General features: G+C 40.7%; 1 protein-coding gene across 3 annotated transcripts in view; it reads left to right on the forward strand.

Annotated features, from left to right (window-relative positions):
* pag1 (phosphoprotein membrane anchor with glycosphingolipid microdomains 1) overlaps window positions 1–18,858 on the forward strand; it is a 151,990-nt gene that overhangs the window by 22,388 nt on the left and 110,744 nt on the right. For 2 of the 3 annotated variants that reach the window (XM_073039784.1, XM_073039776.1), the window contains exon 2: window positions 5,596–5,747. The gene's annotated coding sequence lies outside the window, so the exon portion shown is untranslated. Of the gene's footprint in view, window positions 1–5,595; window positions 5,748–7,898; window positions 7,955–18,858 lie in introns of all 3 variants that reach the window. The other variant, XM_073039794.1, reaches the window with a different exon arrangement.

The raw sequence follows: 18,858 nt of genomic DNA on the forward strand, positions 1-18,858 counted from the left end.
AATTCTGCACCTATGTCTTATGGTGGTCTCTCTTTCTTTTATTTATTGACATACAACGTGGAATAGGCCTTTCTGGCTTCTTGAGCCACACCGCCCATGTTTCTCATACTTGGATCTTAAAAAAAAATCAGAATTCTGCAAGCAGTTCCTTACAGAAATCACATTTTGAACGGAAATTTATTTGTATTATTTTTATATTTGAGTCCATCCAAAGTAAATCGTTTTCATTTAAATAAAATGAATGATTTGAATTGGTATGTTCTCTAAAGTGCCTTATTGTTTAAAAACAATTGTGACAGACAGAATTCCCAAATTGTTGCAGAAGGGATGGAAGAGAAGGAATGCTGCATTATCCTCACATTATATTGAAAGTGTGTATTTGAAATTTAGTTTGAATAATGTGCAAAATTCACACACTTTTGTAGTATCTGTGGGTTTCTTTGATATTGTTACACATTCTGTTACTGAGACTTATCAGTGGATCTGAATGAATATATCACAGATGTCACAGACTTTATATAAATAATGTGTGTGTTTGTGTGTGTATATATATATGTCTCAAAAATACAGAACATAAACATGTTGAATAAGTATTAATCGTGTGTTTTGATTTTTAAAACTCAGCATTCATAACTGATTGAAACAAAGAGAATGGTAAGGCTTGTGCTGATAAACTAGCCTTTGAAAATCTCACCACCAGCATTTACTTGCACAGCAATGTGTGGAAGCAGATTTTCATTTGGAGAATTAAACCTACTGATCGATGCCTTAAGAGGTAGGGAAATTCACCTTTACTCAACACTGCAAGATAACAAGTTGGAGTCCATTTAAAAGCCAGGCAAGATGAATTTGTTTTGAAATGCAATCACAATTGTCCTCTGATCTAGCAGAATTCATGGGTGCAAAATATAAAGGGTCTAATTTCTTGATGCTATTGCATAAATGGAACAGAAACACTGCAATTTTAGTAGAAATATCCAAAACACATCCTGAAATATTTCAACTAAGATTTTTGTAGTATTGATGCCCTTGCAGTAAATGTTTCTATAAATAGTAATATGCATGTTTGCAACTATTTCAGTGTTAACCACAAGTTCCTGTGGTTTATGTGCTCTGGGGATTCACTTATATACAGTTCAGGGTAATTCTCATGGCAAATGTTCCATCTGGATATCTCTACAGAGATATCTAACAAGGAGTGATCTTTTTTTTTTAATCCAAGAGGTAAGGATATAAAATAGATGTAATCCAAATATATTTATTGCATATTTGGTCAAGTTTTTAATTGTGGTAAGGTAACAACTTCAAAGAGGAAGACGCCCCATTAATCTAAAAATATATTTAGCTAGAGATGTGAAAATGCTGGTTAGAGCTGTTTGAGTGCCTTTGCATCAGCAGATAGTTGGATGTATAACTTGGGAACATGAAATTTAATATTGAGGCTCAGAGAAATTTGTGACCTAAAGAGGCCATTTGACCTATCATGTCCTTGGCAACTCAAGTACTCTTCTTGACTACTATTTTTAAATGCTTAGAACATTTCTAACTCCAATACTGTTTCACATGCGTTTCCTCCTTTTCCACGAGAAAAGTTGGGTGATTTCTTTCTCTCAATGAATTATATCAATTAACGCAAAATATATCTCGTACATTTTTAGTTCTTAATTTCTTTGCCTCAACTCTGACATCAAGGATGTATTACTGATTTAACAAACTTGCTGTTCTTCCGAGATGTATAATTACAGACTTAAAGACCCCTCTGATCTTTGTACACTTCTTGATAGCTTTCATGCACTTCTTGATAGCTTTCTATGCTTCCAAAATGCAGTAGTTGTACAGTTTTTTCAAGCTGAATTCCACTTGTCAGTTTTCTGTCTACTGACCTGTCAGTTGATATCTTCCTGCAGTTTCATTTTTTAAAAACGCACTGTTTTGCATACTGCTTTGTCATGAACTACACTGTAGTTCATTTATACACAGCAGAAAAGAACAAGGAAGTTGAGCTATGTGGAACCCCGCATAGTCAGCAAGAATTACATTATTCAATCTCTACCTTCTTCACTGTTGCCTCTCCTTTGGTTTCCACGTCATCTTAGCACTTATTCTGCTTTAGCTTCTCCAAGTTCTAATGAAGGGTGTTTGGCTTGAAACGTTGGCCCAGAAATTCCTCTTCCACTTTTTTTGCTACCACCCAAAAAGAATTCTGTGTGAAATAAGTTCTGAGGTTCCTAGAACAGAGCTGCTGGGATTTCTCTTGGATAAAGCCTGATTTCAGCACATGCTGTTGCATTAATCTGGTGTCAAATTTTGCAGTTATGCAGGCAATTCTGTTGCATTGAGAACGAATGCCTCAGTAATGGAGAAAACCCCTGAAGGCTCAAAGTATCCGCAAAGCCCATTACTTAATGGATGAAAGGTCTTTTCTCCAAGAGGCTATGGAGATCCTCTGGGATTAGATGCTTCTGACAGTTTGTCCACGAAGCCTGTGGAGGGAGTAATAATTATGTGCTGTCTGTGAATGCCTTCGCTCTGCAGTGATTAACTTGCATGCTCATTTTGCTGTTGCTGGCTGAAGGAAAGGCAGACGAAGTCAATTCTTCCTTTGGAATCTGGAGCTTGGGTGACACCCTAATGCAAATTGAGACATAGTATTAGGTATTTGCAGGAGCATCAAATGATCCTGGAAAGAGGATGGTGAGGGTGATCACGTCTTTGATCGTCGCTGGCAAAGTAGTTCAGTTGCCTATGCGTTGCAGAATTTAAGGTTGCAGGAGGTGCCAATCACAGTGAGCGCTGTTATGATGAACAGCAACTCGTGTCACGCTCTCTCCTCAAATAGTTCTGCCTATGGAAGTGGCTCCTGATATGTTTTTTGGAAGGATAAAAATTTAATGATGATGCCTGGGAATATACATGTTTTATTTTTTGTTAACTGTGCTCCAGGCTGAACAGACCTTCAACTGCATAGCAGTTGACAGAACCAATTTTTTGAGGCCCTAAATTTATTCTCCTCACGGATGTGGTCTGGCAATTTAAGTATTTCCAGCTTTTTCTGTTTCTATTTAACTGTTCTTTCCACATTTTGCTATTTCAGTCCCTCTTGTAAAAAGCAACCATCCAAAGTATCTGTTCTCCCCACGTTAATCAACTGGCTTGTGTATTTCCAATTACTATTTTATCTTCCTGGAAAATAAGTTTGCATCTATTTTACATAACTTGATATCCACTTGCATGTATTTTCCCCCCACGCATCCCGAAGACTAACTGTATGCGGTAGCCGCCACCAGTCTCATTTGCATGAGCAAGGCAGTAGCATTCGTGACTTCCACTTAGTCACCAGGAGTTGTTCCATGAAAATATCTCATCTGTGCAGGAGTTTAGAAACATAATTATGACTGTCATGGGGAAAATGTACAGCACTGTGCAAAAGTCTTGGGCACATGTATATAAGCTAAAGCAAAAATAAACCTAATTTTGTGATGTATGTGAGTGATGATGAGCGTGACTTTGATTTGGGTCTCTGTTGTGGACTGAGAGTGGGAAGGGGGAGGGAAATCATGGTTGGAAAATGGGGAAGGGAGAGTGGAGGGAGTGGGAAGCACCAGAGAGACATTCTGTGATGATCAACAAACTAATTGTTTGGAATCAAATGACCTTGCCTGGTGTTGTGATGGAAAATAACTGGTTCTTTGAGTCTCAACAGTAGAGGCCTGGACACACACAGTTTTAATAATAAGGAATTTATTTACAAGGGGAAGTCGGGTCAACACAAGCAACTACAATACACAGGAAGCGGTGTGGGGACGGTACGGTTACACATACAAAGAACAAGGGAAAAGCACTACGACAGCTATCTCCCTTGACCTTGGATAGCTGCGGCTCCCTTACCAGGACAAACGATAGACCTTCCCAAACATAAATCAATGCACTTACCTTCAATGAGGTGGTCTGTAAGAGAGCGAGCCAGGGACAAGTCTCACCTTTTATAGCATGGGGCTGGGTGAGATAATCCAATTAAGGTGACCAATAATTTAGGTGTGCATTGATTAGTTGGGAGGGACCAAATGTTGATTGGCGTGTGGTGTATCCTCCAACCAGCCAGGTGGCAGTGCATCTGTCACGTGGCAGTTATCTCTGGATACACCTGGTGTCTCAGGGCTGGATGTGTCTGCACCTGCACCACTCCCCCATAACCCCCCCCCCCCCCCACCTTGGCACACCTTTTCTGCCACCTGTCCCACAGCACTCCACCCTTGCCATTCCAAACATCTTTTGCTCTCGCCAAATTTACAAACTCACTCTTTCCCACATTGACAAATACAGTACTGTGCAAAAAGTCTTGGGCACCCTAGGCATCTGTATGTGTATATATGCCCAAGGCTTTTGTGCAATACTGTACTGTGCATTTACTTCAGATGACATGCTAATATCCTATCCTCTCATTTATGCTATAAATCACAGGAGTCACACTGGAGAACAAGGAAGTTCTCTTTGGCCAATGTTTATTCCTTGACCGATACCACAAAACCCATAGTGGCTGTTTGTTAGTTTGCTGTGTTGTGAGATATGACTGTGTTTGGTTAATCCCACTCTTGCTTTTCATGAAGTTGTAAAATATGTATAGTTTATACCTGAATCAATGAAAATCGATTTCATTGTTCTATAGATAGAGTAACATTCAAAATGATCACATTTCAGATGTTAAAGTTCGGATTTGCATTACGTATAACACAATAGCTGACCGTTTGGCCTTTCCTGCATAATCCTTGTATACATCTAATAGTGAGCTGTCAATTCCCTTCTCACTCTATATAGTTATCCTGTCTCCCTTTAAATGTATCTATATTGTTCATTTCCATTTCACTCTCTCTCCTCTTCTGGAGGGTATTCTGTTTTGAATTCTGTGACTTTCTTTGCCACAATTTTCTCTACAACGGCTGAATCAAAATCTTCCATAATTTTAAAGACCTCGATTGGACAATCCACTTTCTGAGTAAAGAAGCCAAGTCTGTTTGTTCTGTACGGTGCATGTATACCATTGCATTTCTTGTGTAATCCTTCTAAATCTATTCTTCATTCGAGTGCCTTAATACATCTCTCATTGGGTGCAATGACAAGAGTGATCTGGAGTACACCAAATGATTTCTAACTTAGGTCTGATATTGATTGAGGATAATCTAACTACTTTGCAATTCTATTCATCTAGAAAATGTGTGTTTTTTAAGACTCTGTTATTAATCGGCTATTAAGAGCAGCAGATGTCCCAGAACTGATCCTTGTGAAGGACAGCTACCTATCATGAACTTTTGCCTATTTTGCTTTGCACACTTTTCTATCCTAAAGCCTGCCAGCAATTAATTCTCCAACAAATCCCTCCATTCTGTATTCTGTGGAGTATTTCATCAGTCTAATTTGAAGTGGTTTATTGAAGGTGTTCAAAAAAGTAAATAATTTGCATGTACCACTAATAGCGTACCATTAATCTATTAAAATTCACTGAGATTGGTAAAGTAACAATTTCTTCATGGAATCAATGTTAGATATACATTATCATACTTTTCATCTAATGATATTCTGTTCTTTTTTTTTAACAAGAATTCCATGTTTTACATAAACACGAGATTCCGCAGATGATGGAAATCCAAAGTAACACGCACCAACCCTGATGCAGGGTCTCTGCCGGAAACATCGGCTCTTTATTCCTCTCCATAACTGCTGCCTGACCTGCTGAGTTCTTCCAGCATTTGGTGAGTGTTACTCCATATTTTTCGAGAGAGGGAGAGGGAATATTAATTAATTACCTGGTGAACGAGTAGTCTTTGGGGGTACTACAAGTGTTTTTATTGACACTTTGCTGAGTGCTCGGTAGAGGACACCAATGCTTTTTGTTTCGCTGGTTTTGGGGGTGGGGGGGCTTTGGGGTTCTAATATTTTAACTGTCATTTATTCTTTGGGGCACTCCTTCAGAATGTATATTGTATACCTTTCTCTGACATTAAATGTACCTATTGATGGAATCCCTGCTCATATTCCATTAAAAATTAAAATATTGGTGTTATACTGTACGCATCCACAGTAAATACAAAGAAACACAATAGCATCACTGAAAAACTGTACACAAAGACAGACAAACAGCCAATGTGCAGAAAACAACAAAAGGTGCAAAGACAAAAAAAAAATTCAGAAATATTGAGAACGTGTAGTGTGGAGTCCTTGAAAGTGAGTCTATAGATTGTGAAATCTGTTCAGTATAGGGGTGAGTGAAATTATACTCTCTGGTAAAGAGCCTGATGTTTGAAGGGTAATATTTTTTCTGGTGGTGTGGGATCTGAGGTTGCTGTGCCTCCATGATGGCTGGAGTGAAAAGAGAACATGGCCTTGTTGGAGGGGGTCCTCGATAGATTCTGCTTTCCTGCGACTTCGCCCCTTGTATATGTGCTCGTTGTTGGGAAGGGCTTTCCCTGTGATGGACTGGGCTGTATCCACTACTTTTTGTAGGCAATCCTGTTCAAAGACATTGGTGTTTCCATACCAGGCTGCGATGCAACCAGTCCGTGTACTCTTCACCATGCAGCTATAGAAGTTTGTCGAAGTTTTAGATGACATGCTGAATCTTCACAAACTTGTAATAAAGTAGAGGCTCTGATATGCCGCCTTTGTAATGACATTTATGTGTTAGTCCCAGGACAGATCCTTTGATATGATAGTGCCAAAGAATTTAAAGTTACTGACCATCTCCACCACTGACTCATAAACCTTTGGTTTCCTCCAACTATCGGTTCCTTGGTCTTGCCGACATTGAGTGAGAAGTTGTTGTTGTGCCACCACTCCAGCCAGATTTTCAGTCTCCCTCCTGTATGCTGATTCATCACCACCTTTGATTTGGCCATCAGCAGTGGTGTTTTCAGCTAACTTAAATATGGCATTGGAGCTATACTTAGTCTCACAGTCATAAGTGTAAAACTAGTAAATCAGTGGTCTAAGCACACAGCCTTTCAGTTCACCAGTGCTGATGGTGATTGTGGAGGAGCTGTTGTTGCCAGTCCAGACTGACTGGGGCTTGCAAGTGAGGAAATAGAGGATCCAGTTGCACAGGCATGTATTGAGGCCTAGATCTTGGAGATTAATTTGAATGGATGATAGTGTTGAATGCAGAGCTGTAGTCAATGAAGAGCATTCTGATGTATATATCTTCATTGTCCAGGTGTGCAGGGTTGAGCAAAAAGCCAATGAAATGCAACCTGCTGTTGAGCTTTTGTGATGGGAGGCAAACTGAAGTGGATCCATGTAACTCCCCAGGCAGGAGTTGATATATCAGTACAACTTTTGCACTCTGAACTGTTGTTCACCACGTGGATCACTGGCCACAATTTTGATCCCTTTATTGGAAAAAGAATATTGTGGCATTGGAGATTCATAAAGTTAATTGTCACACAGTACTAGAGGAACTCAGCAGTCAGGCAGCGTTTATGGAGGGAAACGAACCGTCCTGAAATCCTTCATCAGGACTTGAAAGGGCAGAAGCCAGAACAGGAAGGTTGGAGGAGGGAGAGGAGCACAAGCAGGGACATGAGGGGATGGGAGAGGAGGAATGATGTGAGAAACTAGGAGCTGATGGGTGGAAGAAGTAAAGGCTGAAGAAGAAATTTGATAGGAAAGGACGGAAGACCATGTGATAAAGGGGAATGTGATAGGCAAGTTGAGGGAGGAGAAGAGAAGGGTGAAATGGCCACAACAATGAAGAAAAACAAAGGATGTGGGTATAGGGGAGTGGTTACTGGCTTGATATGAGGTTAATACATGAAAGAAACTTTGAGGTAAAATATAAGCCATGATGTTACTGGATGGCGAAGTAGGTACAACAAGCCAAATGATCTGCTTTATTTTTTCACGTGTAGCTCCTTGAACAACTACCGCTGACGGTGGCTGCTGATGGCATGAACATCCATTTCTGGTATTTTTTTTCTTTTACCCATCCCCCTTTCCCTTTTTCTTCCATTGCCCACCCTGGACTTTTACTATTTCTCCTTACCTGCCTATCACCTCCCCCTGGTGGCCCTCCTCCTTCCCTTTCCCCCATGGTCCAATCTCCTCTCTTATCAAATTCCATCTTCTCCAGCCCTTTACCTTTCTCACCAACCTGGCTCAACCTATCACCTTCTAGTTTGTCCTCCTTCCTCTCCTCCCACCCTTTTATTCTGGCACCTTCCCCCTTCCGTTCCAGTCTTCGGCTGAAAACATTGACTGTTTATTCATTTTCATCGATGCTGCCTGACCTGCTGAGTTCCTCTGGCATGTTGTGTGTGTTACCGTAACTGATCAGGGAAAGCCCTTAATCTAATCTATTAAAGTTAAGTTGTGTTTGATAAGCTTCATTGTATATCTCAATAAAGTGGTAGAGAAGAAAGGTATAAAAAAATGCGGTGGTTGGTGATTAGATGCATTTTTTGAAAGCATCATCTTTATTCAATTATCTTCAATTTTCATGGAACACCGGTAACACCTTGTTCACTGCTAATGTAATGGTTTTTCTGTAGAAGCAATGTTTGGGTTGTGGTTAGAGATAACGAATGTGAGCAGTACAATGAAAGGAGTGTGTTTCCATGTTGTATGCCTGACACCAGTGTCAGCTGGGTCTTTGGTTCAGTGGGAGATGAAAGGGAAGTTGCCGGAGAGAAGAGGTTCCAGGACACAACCTGGAGTGGGGCCATGATCCGACGAAACCCGGGGAGATCGAAAGGGGAAAACCGTGAGCTCCAACTTGTGCACGTTAGACTGGTTCATTAAAATGGGCCCTTTTCTTTTTAATTACACACCCAAAGGATAGTAAACAGAATTGTCCCAAGGTTTCTGTAGCAGAATTCCTTCCATGTTTGATAAACTCTGAAGTATAGCTTGAAATTTGCAAAATGTAGAAAACTCTGGCCAGGGTTTGTTATTTTGCTTTATATTGATTTGCATTGATTAACAAATTTACAAGCTTTGTAAAACAAGAAGCTCATTTGGCTAGGAAAAGAATGATGTCCTGTAGTTGGGTCATATTGTTATCTTACTGTACACATTTTCAACATTTTTTAGAACCATGATTTGTGGCATGGACCCAGGACCTCTTCTATAATTATATGTAAAAGTAGTAGTTTATATATAGTGGTCTAAACTCCAAATGGAGGAGTCCCTTAAAACTTTGCCAGGTTTTATGTTGAAACGGTAAGGAAAGTGGCTTTGAAAATTATAATGAATTAATTCTCTGAACATGTTGGAACATGATACTGCTCTATAACAAGTACCAAAGTGAGTGTCTGAATTAAATTTCCTTAATACAGTACAGTGCAAAAGCTCAGGAACCTAAGACTTTTGCACAGTACAATAATAATCTAGTGCTGCACTGTACTGCTTGCTGCAAAGCAAAACAAATTTCATGACATGTGAGTGATAAACCTGATCATTACAAGATTTTTAAAAAGCCAACAACAGTTGCTGCTCATGAGATGTATAGAAGTTCTGCAGAGCATTGGGTTATGTAGTGTAGTGTACCTCGATTTTCAGAAGGCATTTGATAAGGTCCCACATAGGAGATTGGTGGGTAAAATCAGAGCTCATGGCATTGGGGGGAAGATATTGACATGGATAGAAAACTGGTTGGCAGATAGAAAGCAAAGGGTAGCGGTGAATGGGTGTTTCTCGGAATGGCAGGTGGTGACTAGTGGGGTGCCACAGGGCTCGGTATTGGGACCACAGCTGTTTATGATTTACATCAGCGATTTAGATGAAGGCATTGAGAATAACATCAGCAAGTTTGCTGATGATACTAAGCTGGGTGGCAGTGTGACATGTGATGAGGATGTTAGGAGAATTCAGGGTGACTTGGATAGGCTGGGTGAGTGGGCAGATACTTGGCAGATGATGTTTAATGTGAATAAGTGTGAGGTTATCCACTGGGAGTAAGAACAGGAAGGCAGATTATTATCTGAACGGTGTAGAGTTCGGTAAGGGAGAAATACAAAGAGATCTAGGAGTCCTTGTTCATCAGTCAGTGAAGGTGAATGAGCAAGTGCAGCAGGCAGTGAAGAAGGCTAATGGAATGTTGGCCTTTATTACAAAGGGAATTGAATACAAGAGCAAGGAAATCCTTTTGCATTTGTACAGGGCCCTGGTGAGACCACACCTGGAGTATTGTGTACAGTTTTGGTCTCCAGGGTTAAGGAAGGACATCCTGGCTGTAGAGGAAGTGCAGCATAGATTCACAAGGTTAATTCCTGGGATGTCCGGACTGTCTTACACAGAGAGGTTAGAGAGACTGGGCTTGTACACGCTGGAATTAAGGAGATTGAGAGGGGATCTGATTGCAACATATAAGATTATTAAGGGATTGGACAAGATAGAGGCAGGAAATATGTTCCAGATGCTGGGAGAGTCCAGTACCAGAGGGCATGGTTTAAGAATAAGGGGTAGGTCATTTAGGACAGAGTTAAGGAAAAACTTCTTCTCCCAGAGAGTTGTGGGGGTGTGGAATGCACTGCCTCAGAAGGCAGTGGAGGCCAATTCTCTGGATGCTTTCAAGAAGAAGCTAGATAGGTATCTTATGGATAGGGGAATCAAGGGATATGGGGACAAGGCAGACCCCGGGTATTGATAGTAGATGATCAGCCATGATCTCAGAATGGCGGTGCAGGCTCGAAGGGCCAAATGGTCTACTTCTGCACTTATTGTCTATTATCTATAGTTGCAAATTGGGGCCAGTGTGACTCTTGAGTCAAATTGCTCTTGCATGAAATGTAAGATTATTGATATCCCAGCCTAGAGTCTTGTGAAAGGTGAAACTGGAAGTGAAAGAAGTTGGTGGTGATGTAGTTTGAATTTAAGAGTTTCTGAACTTTAAATTTGGTATTATTTTTAGGCATTTTTAAAGTTACTGACATTTTTGTGTTGCATGATATTTGAAAATTTGGGTTTTTTTTTACAATTTGTGTACTCAGCTTTATTTAATATTTAATTTTATTTAATGAGAATTTCAGATTTCTGCAATTCCACCTATTTTCCATGTTAGAGTTTTATCATTTGCTCTGGCTGAAAATTCAGAATGATGGCTTTAAATATATTTTATAATTATGGATGTGCCCAACATATCATATAAATTTTGGGCCACAGATGCAACATCAAAAGAATAGCAAGCTTGTGTAACCATGCACTATGGAGAACTCTTGTCATTTTAGGCCCCAGATGGAGCCCATGAAATCCCTGATAATTTCTGCTTAAACCCAGTGGTAGTGATAATGTGGCAAGTGACCAGGAAAGTGGTTCAAAATGAAAAATGTGATTGGTGGGGGGTGGGAGTTGGGAAGGTCGAGGAAGACTCTGGGACTTTGAAGTTGTATAAGACATTGGTGAAGCCTAATTTGGAATACTGTGTGCAGTTTTGGTCACATAGTCACAGTAAAGTTGTAAACAAGTTTGAAAGAATAGAGAGAAAATTTACAAGGATACTGCCAGGTCTGGAGGACCCGAGTTGGAAGGAAAGATTGAGTACGTTAGGACTTTATTTCTTGGAGTATAGAAGGCTGAGAGAAGATTTGATAGAGTTATACAAAATTGTGAAGGGTATAGATAGGGTAAATGCGAGCAGGCTTTTTCCACTGAAGTTGGGTAAGACAAGAACTAGAGGTCATGGGTTAAGGGTTAAATTCTAAATTTGTGTATATTTACAAAATACAATTAAGTTGTTCAGTAAAACTATTGAAAATCTTTTCTTTGTACTTTTGTCAGTTCAATAAAGGTTCACGTGAATTAACATATCACAGATTTTTGTTTTTATTGCATTTTGGAAAATATCCCAACTTTTCTGGAAATGGGGTTTGTACATTGTACTGGGTTAGAGATCAAATGCACAAGAGATTTTGCAGGTGCTGCAAATCTAGAGCAACACACAGAATGCCAGGGGAACTCGGCAGGTATGGAGAGGAATAAACAGTGGATGTAATAGGCCGAGATCCTACACCCAGTCCGGAAAGGAAGGGAGAGGGGCAGGAGTACGGGCTGGCAGGTGATAGGTGAGCCAGTCACAAACACGAGAAAATCTGCAGATGCTGGAAATAAGAGCAACACACACAAAGTGCTGGAGGAACTCGGCAGGCCAGGCAGCAGCTATGGAAAAGAGTACAGTCGACATTTTGGGTTGACGCCCTTCAGCAGGACTAGAGAAAAAAAGATGAGTGGAGTTGAAAGCTGGTGGGGGGGGAGAAACACAAAGCGATAGGTGAAACTAGGTTGGGGAGGGGTGAAGCAAAGAGCTGGGAAGTTGATTGGAGTGAGTAGGTGCGCAGAAAAGAGGTCACCCAATCTTCAGGTCTCACCAATATACAGGAAGCCACACCGGGAGCACTGGACACAGTGTTTGCCTCGTCTGTTGGGGCACCTACGCTCCGTCCGCCAGAAAAATTGGATTCTCCCATTTTAATTACATGTCCCATTCCCATTCCAATATATCCATCCATGGCCTCCTCCACTGTCACAATGAGGCCACACTCAGGTTGGAGGACCAACACCTTATATTCCGTCTGGGTAGCCTCCAACCCGATGGCATGAACATCGATTGCTCAAACTTCTGGTAATGCCCCCCCTTCACAATTCCCTATACTCTTTTTCCCCTCTCACCTTATCTCCTTGCCCGCTCATCACCTCCCTCTGGTGCTCCTCCCCCTTTCTTTCTTCCATGGCCTTCTGTCTTCTCCTATTAGATTCCCGCTCCTCCAGCCCTGTATCTCTTTCACCAATCAACTTCCCAACTCTTTACTTTAACCCTCCCCCTCCCAGTTTCACCTATCACCTGGTGTTTCTCCCCCCCACCCCCCACCTTTTAACTCTGCTCCTCATCTTTTTTCCCCTGGTCCTGCTGAAGGGTCTCAGCCCAAACGGTCGATTGTACTTTTTTCCATAGATGCTGCCTGGCCTGCTGAGTTCCTCCAGCATTTTTTGTAAGTGATAGGTAAAACCAGGCGAGGAGGAAGGTGGGTGGTTGGGAAGGGGGAGCTAACTGGGAAGCTGGGAGCTGATAGATGGATGAGGGAAAGGACTGAAGAAGGAGGAATCTGATAGGAGAGGACAGCGAAAGGGAAGGAAGAGGAACACTGAGGGAAGTGATGGGCTGGTGAAGAGAAGGGATAGGAGGGGATCTGGAATGGCAATTGAAAAAGAGGGAAGGAGGGGAGACAAAATGCCCTGGTGTCCATTGTTCATTTATGCCTGCAAATCAAAAGTGAGGTTGGCTACATCAAATTCCCAATAAGTCATGATGGCAAGTGACTGATAGGATGAGCAATTCTGACAACGTGCAAATTATCTTAAATTGTTGACGCTGTATCCATAAAATCTTTTCAAAATTCATCAAGTGTAAGAAGGGTCATGTGAGGAGATCATATTTATTGCATCCACTCTTGTCCAGCCCAATGCTGTCGGTTCAGCTGTTGATTGAACTTACCAGCGGCAACATCAGGTAGTATTTAAGCCAGAGATGATGAATTATCAGAGTATTTCTTCGAGCCCTGTTTAAAGCCACAGGGTGAATGAGAAGGTGTAGCTGTTTAAGAGGGAAGACTGCATTTTAGTGATGTCGTACTGTTAATAGGAGCATAAATAGACGCTGGATGTGAACTTCAACTGAAATAATATTGTAATGCTTGTGTGTAGGATTACAATATACTCAGTTACTCTGCTGATTTTGAAAACAGAATTAGTTATAACTTCTGGAAAGAATTCTCTTTCTATATTAATTTGCAGTGAGTAAGCAAGGTGCGCACAGCTATTGAAATAGTATGCTATTAATCATTTAATAATTATTTTGTATTTTATTGTCAAAATCCTTTCAGATGAACAGTCAAAGCTATTGACATCTTTTCACATTGATTATAAATAATTTCTAATGGGTTAAAACATACAAAGTGATAATATGGCCAATGGGGGTAGGCAGTTTAAATGGTTTGGCATGGACTAGATGGGCCAAAGGGCCTGTTTCTGTTCTATACTTTCCTATGACTCTAAGAATTTTGTCTGCATATGTCAGCTGACAAGTTGGTGCAATAGGCAGGGCTGCAAATAACACAGATGTCTTATTTCTGTTGAGACATTTCAGCTAAGATGAGAAGGATCTATTTAAAACTACTATGAAATTGTGCCTAATGCTTTGCCCACAAGTCATTTTACACCGCAGAATATCCCGTAAACAGCCAATGAAGTAGATTAACTGAGAGATGGTGATGCCATGGTCAACAAAACACTTCTTGCCTTGAATATGGCTGAGGGATCTTTATCTACTGTGATATCAACATTGTCATTCTATGCATAGAATACCCTTGATATACATTCAGTGGTCAGTTCATTGGGTGCGGAGTGGAACTCAACATGGTCCTTTGCTGCTGTGGCCCATCCTCTTCACGATCCAACATGTTGGGCATTCAGGGATGCTCTTCTGCACACCACTGTTGTTAATTTGAGTTACTGTCAGCTTGAAACTCTGCCCATTCTCCTCTGACGTCTCCCAAGGCCTTTTCACCCACAGAACTGCCACACACTTGATTTTTGTTTTTGTTTTTTACACCATTCTCTGTAAAAACCTGAGACTGTTGTGTGTGAAAATCCCAGGAGATCAGCAGTTTCTGAGATGTGGAAACCAACCTGTCTGGCACCAGCAATCAATCCACAGTCAAAGTCACTTGGATCACATTCCTCCCCCGTTCTGACGTTTGGTCTGAACAACAACTGAACCTCTTGACCATGTCTGCATGCTTTTATGCATTGAGTTGCTGTCAAATGATTGGCTGACTAGATATTTGTATTAGTGAGCAGGTGTACAGTACATTGTGGCCACTGAGTGTAGATCAAGAGCAAAAGAAAAAAACTGAAAATATAAAATGGGGATGTAGAGAAATTACTCACCGGGTCAGGTAATATTAATGCTCAATTAAATTATTTTTCAGTCAAAAAATCTAGAAATCAAGGGTGACCTGTGGAGGTCAAGTCATTGGGTACAGTATTTAAAGCAGACTTTAATAGGTTCTTGATTAGTAAGGGTGTCAAAGGTTATGGGGGAAAGGCAGGAAATGGGGTTGGGAGGGATAATAAATCAGCCATGATCAAATGGAGGAGTATACTCGATGGGCCGAGTGGACTAATTCTCCATTGTTTTATGGTTATGGTCTAGAATGAGCTTTAAATTGTAGAGAAGAGGAGAGGTATAGGTTGGGAGAGGAAAAGGGAAGGCAGATAAATGAAGCAATAGCAGGATAAAAAGGGTGGTAAATAGATTGGTAACACCAGCACCCTTGAACAGAAAATCCGACACAAAGTAGTGGATATGGCCCAGCAAAGCCCTCCCCAACGTTAGGCATACCTACACGGAGCGCCGTCGCAGGAAAGCATCATCCAGGTTGCCCATCAGTCAGTCTGTGCTCTTTTCTCACTGCTGCCATTTGGAAGAAGGTACAGGAGCCTCAGGACAAACATCACCAGATTCAGGAACAGTTATTACCTCTCAGCCATCAGGCTCTTGGACGAGTGGGGATAACTTCACTCAACTTCTCTTGCTCCATCACTGAACTGTTGCCACAACCGAAGATTTCACTTTCAAGGACTCTTCATCTGATGTTCTCAATATTTTTTTGCTTTTAACTTGTACTTGAACTCTTTTTCACGCTGGTTTTGTCCTCCCAAAGGCAGTCTTTCATTGATTCTATAATGTTTCTTGGATATACTGTGTATGTGTAGTGAACTACATATACCTGTCTGGATGTGCCCCCCCCCCCCCGCTGACTGCTCCTGTGGCTCCTCCCACGGACCCCGGTATAAAGGTGATTGGGGACACCGCCCCGGCCTCAGTCTCCAGGATGTAGTGTGGTGGTCAATTGCTGCTTGTTCTTTCTTCCAGCCAATAAAAGCCTATATCTCGTCTCATGTCTCGGAGAGTTATTGATGGTGCATCAATATGCCTGCAAGAAAATGAACCTCAGGATTCTATATAGTGACGTACATGTACTTTGATAATAAATGAAGTAATGTTAAGTCTGGAGGAGCTGTTAATAGATTAATTTGCTTGAAGTGAACAGATGTTTGAGGTGTGTATGGCAAAGGCAGGAAACATTTTTCATTTGAAATTATAGAATTCAATGATCCAGAAATCTGTAATGTTGCTCGTCAAAAACCTTCAGCTTCCTATTATGTTCATTTCTCATTTCGAACCAGTATCATTAATATGTTTCTGTTCCCTTGATTGTAGTTTACTGGGCTCTCAACAGTTATCTGTTCCTAAATAGGGAATCAGGTATTGGGTGTCACGTAATGAACCGGAGGTGATTAGGGAATATAAGTATGAGAACCCTTAGGATGCAGTGATCACAATATGATTGAGTTCAACTTGAAATTTATTAAGGAGAAAGTAAAGTCTGACGTAGCATTATTTTAGTGGAGTAAATGAAATTACAGTGGTATGAAAGAGAAGTTGGCCTAAGTAAATTGGAAGGAGATGCTGGCGAGGATGACAGCAGAGCAGCAATGGGGTGAGTTTCTGGGAAAAATGAGGAAGGTGCAGAATAGATGTATTCCAAAACAAAGAAATACTCAAATGGCAAAATAGTACGGCCATGGCTGACAAAGCTAATGTAAAAGAGAGGGCATATAACAGAGCAAAAATTGGCGGTGAGGCAGAGGATTGGGAAGCTTTTATAAACCTAAAGAAAGCAACCAAAAGAATCATTAGGAGGGAAAAGATGAAATACGAAAGCAAGCTAGCAAACAATATCAAAGTGCATAGTAAAAGTTTTTTCAAGTATGTTTTGGAAAAGAGGTGAGAGTGGACATAGGACCACTAGAAAATGAGGCCAGAGAAATAATAACGGGGGCCAAGGAGATGGCAGATGAACTTAATGAGTATTTTGCATCAACCTTCATTGTGGAAGACACTAGCAGTGTGCCAGATGGTGAAGGGTGTGATGGAAAAGAAGTGTGCAGTTAATATTACAAGGGATGAGGTGCTTATAGCTGAAAGACCTAAAGGTACATAAGTCGCCCAGATCAGATGAACTGCACCCTAGCATTCTGAAAGAGGTAGTGGTAAAGAATGTGGAAGCATTAGTAATGATCTTTCAAAGGCCGTTTTTCCTTGGGGCGATGGAGGATGAGAGGTGACCTGATGGAGGTGTATATGATGATGAGAGGATTGATCTTGTGGATAGTCAGAGGCTTTTTCCCAGGGCTGAAATAGCTAGTACAAGAGGGCACAGTTTTAAGGTGCTTGGAAGTAGGTACGGAGGAGATGTCAGGGGTAAGTTTTTTATGCAGAGAGTGGGGGTGCGTGGAATGGGCTGCTGGCAGCAGTGGTGGAGGCGGATGTGGTAGGGTCTTTTAAAAGACTTTTGGACCTGGGGCTCAGAAAACTAGAGGGCTGTGGGTAACCCTAGGTAATTTCTAAGGTAAGGATATATTCGGCACAGCTTTGTGGGCCAAAGGGCCTGGTTTGTGCTGTAGGTGTTCTATGTTTCTAAAAATCATTGGACTCTGACATGGTGCCAGAGGACTAGGAAATTGCAAATGTCACTCCACTCTTGAAGCAGAAAGGATATTATAGAACAGTTAGCCTGACCTGAGTGCTCAGGAAGATGTTGGAGTCAATTGTGAAGGATGAGGTTATGGAGTACTTGGTGACACAGGGGAAGGTAAAACAAAATCAACATTGTTTCCTTAAGGGAAAATCTTGCCTGTTGAACCTGTTGGAATTCTTTGAGGAGATTTCAAATTGGCCAGATAAAGGGAATGTAGTGGATGTTGTATAGTTGGATTTTCAGATGGCCTTTGACAAGGTGCCACTCATGAGGCTGCTTACCAAGTTAAGTGTTCATTGTATTACAGGAAAGTCACTAGCATGGTTAGAGCATTGGCTGATTGGTAGGAGGCAGGGAATGGGAATAAAAGGATCCTTTTCTGTTTAGCTACCAGTGACTCATGGTGTTCTGCAGGGGTCAGTTTTGGGACCACTTTTTAAGCTGTGTATCAAAGATTTAGATGATGGAATAGATGTTGCCAAGTTTGCAGATGATACAAAGATTGTTGGAGGGGCAGGTAGTGTTGAGGAAACGGGTAGGCTGCGGAAGAACTTAGACAGTTTAGGACAGGGGTGGCCAAACTTAATGTAAGAGCCACATACAATTAACTTCAGATGTTTGAGAGCTGCAAGACATGAACAAAATTTACACACGTTTTTATTGTCACATACACATTTTGTTACAAAAATTTTATATAAATGTTAAGAAATACATGTACGCAATAATATTTATTCATGCATGTAGTTTTTAAACTGTTAATTTGTATTAGTTTCAGTAATCATAATGTACATATATACCAAATGTTTTCAAAATCTTGACTGATTGTTTTAATTATATTGAGCATATTTAATACGGTAATGAACTACGGGAACATCAAAGAAAAATATGCGAATTTGTGTTTCAGTAACAAAAGATTAGACTGCCAAAAATAAAAATAAAAGGGAAAAAAAACTGAGAAATGTTTAATGATATTTATTTGTCTAAGTAAATATCTGGTCAAAATATGGAGGAAAATATGTTTTAAAAAAAAGCAAACCAATAAACTTAGGGATATTTTAATCAGGTACCACCTTACAAAATTACAGTCTTATCAAATTTTTATGACATAAACAGACATGCTACAATTATCAGGCTATTAAAGCCGCTATTTACTGCCAGTAGAGGTCTTGTGGGTCTCCATCTTGGCTGTGAGTTCTTGAAAATCCGGCTGATAAGTTGTCAAGGCTATACGAATTAGTTCCATCAGGTGTTGATTTGTAAGAATTGCACAATG

The sequence above is a fragment of the Hemitrygon akajei genome, chromosome 1 (genome assembly GCF_048418815.1).
Source record: "Hemitrygon akajei chromosome 1, sHemAka1.3, whole genome shotgun sequence".
NCBI classification, from domain to species: domain Eukaryota; kingdom Metazoa; phylum Chordata; class Chondrichthyes; order Myliobatiformes; family Dasyatidae; genus Hemitrygon; species Hemitrygon akajei.